Source organism: Corticium candelabrum, chromosome 19, assembly GCF_963422355.1.
Source record: "Corticium candelabrum chromosome 19, ooCorCand1.1, whole genome shotgun sequence".
Taxonomy (NCBI): Eukaryota; Metazoa; Porifera; class Homoscleromorpha; order Homosclerophorida; family Plakinidae; genus Corticium; species Corticium candelabrum.
The window spans coordinates 4,325,052-4,327,551 of record NC_085103.1 but is presented as its reverse complement, the minus strand read 5'-3'; positions in this window follow the sequence as shown (position 1 = coordinate 4,327,551).

Sequence of the window (2,500 nt, the reverse complement as noted above, 5' to 3'; positions counted from 1 at the left end):
AAACCAAGTGAAAAAGCAGACAACTAACAAGGACTGCTACTGAACGTGAAAAGAAAGCAGAGACACTGTCGCTTGTGAAGAACAGAGTGTATTTTTGCTAATCTATAGTAAGCGTGCCAAATGGTTACTAAGGTGTGGCGATTAGATAAATAAGGTAACTGGAAATATAATCAGACATGATTACAATCAGTTCAATGTCCACTTACTGTTGCAATTTGCATTGGCGGTTTCATATGGGTGTTCATGGGTTTCACGGATAATTATAGACGAATGAATTCAATTACAAAGTCAATATATAGCAAACTCGACCCTGAATTAGAAATCAAAACGGCGGGCCTCTAAAAAGCGTTTCCCATAGTGGATTTCGGAGGTTACTGTATGGGTTTTCTTAGTTTTACAAAACCCTCAAGGTGGGTTATGGTGGGTTTTGGTAGGTTTCTTACTGTTTTACGTGGGTTTTCTGGGTTTTTCAAATTTTCTGTGAGTTAGAAAACTCACACGTGGGTAATTGTTTCACAAACCCACACATGGGTTTGCCTCGTTTCCCACGCGTAACCTAATTATTTTTTAAACACAGGTGGGTTTTGTGTCACATTCCCTGTGACAAATTATTTAATTCGATTAATCGCTCCATTTTCGTGCGCATGAAACCGACTTTTTGCAACATATCGTGTCTTCTCGCATAGAAACAATTTAGATCAATCAATACGCGATCAAACAAATTTTTCTCAAAGGTTCCTAGACAGAAAAAGTTTTGATGCCCAAACGGGCGATTTTGCGACTATTTTACTGACCAGATAGCTAAGAGGCTTTGTCTAGGTAAGTTGTTTTGACTGTTTCGAAACGAGAAAACGCAATAAAAATAAATTGCAAAAAGTCGGTTTCAGGCGTTAATTAGAAACGGTCGCAACGGTTTACTCGATTATTGGCTAAACATACAGTCTTAGGAATAACGGGATGGTAATCAGCGTGTAAGGAAGAATATGTTACGACGCTATTGTGATAAAGGGCCCCTTTTGAGGAATCAGTCTAGAATCTAATGTGATTCTTCGAAAGGGGCCCTTCATTGTAGTTGCGTCGTAACATTTCGTTCTTTATCGCTGATTACGATTCCGTTACTCCTAAGACTGTATGTTTAGCCAATAATCCAGTAAACCGTTGCGACTGTTTCAGACTCACAAAATTGCCGGTTTTGGACGATTTCTTGTCGATTTCTTGCACCTGAAACTGACTTTGCAATTTATCGCGTTTTCTCGCTTCGAAACAGTCAAAACAGCACAGTGTTTATCTCATATATCTAGACGAAGGCTAGTAGCTAATGTATACCATTACAAATCTTCACAAAATCGCGATCACCCAGTTTAGATAGAGCATCAAACTTTTTCTGACTACTTAGATGAGAAAAACACATCGTTTGATTGCGTATCCATTTTTAATTTGTTTCTATGCGAGAAAACGCGAGAAATTGAAAAGTCGGGACAAGAAATCGTTCGATTGCAAAACGGGCGATTTTGTGAGTCTGAAACGGTCGCAACGGTTTACTCAATTATTGGCTAAACATGCAGTCTTAGGAATAACGGAATCGCAAGGAACAATATGTTACGACGCAATTGTGACGAAAGGCCCCTTTTGAGGAATCGGTCAGTTGCTAGAGTGTCAGAAATCGTTCTTGTATCTACATTTATTACATCAAAGTAAGTGTGTAAATTACACTCTAGTCTCACATCTAAGGATACCGGAATTGCAGTACCAATTAACCTAATTAATTAATATATTAATATACTAATAAATTACGCATAAGTGAAATATATTTAGAGATAGCAGTGAATACATGCCATTGTGAGGCAATAGGACAGTTTTCATGTGTTTCATAATTGATTTATGATGAATAATGACATTTTATTTATATGAATCCCCGGATATAGACAATTGTCTTATCATGATATTCATTAGAAATCCCTTTTTTCAAACACTCTAGAGTCTCGTTTAGTCCAGCCCTACATCATGTATGCCCTGGGGATGTCTTACGATAATATTACGTCAAGAGTAACCACGTGTGTTACACGCTTGCGTAGTAAGTAGTAACGATCTTGCAGCTCTTGATGAGTCTAACGCTGACAGCCCAGTGACGGGCTGGTTACAAAATTTAGATTCTAATCACGTGATTTTTCATATATTTAGCGCGCGTTAGGCCAGACCACATGTGGCTTTTGATGCTCCATTTTACTAGCAAAAATACAGAGCATTTTGTCAACAAAAATTAGCAAGTGATATCTGAAAACTGATAGTAAGTTTTCTAATGAGACCATATTAAATGTAATTTGGCAATTGAAATTATTTTATTCAAAAGTTGGACACAATATTATATTCATTGACTAAACCTCCTCATACTACTGAAATAACAACAGGTATATATATATATATATATATATATATATATATATATATATGTATGTATGTATGTATGTATGTATTTGCTGTATGCATGCATGTATACTTC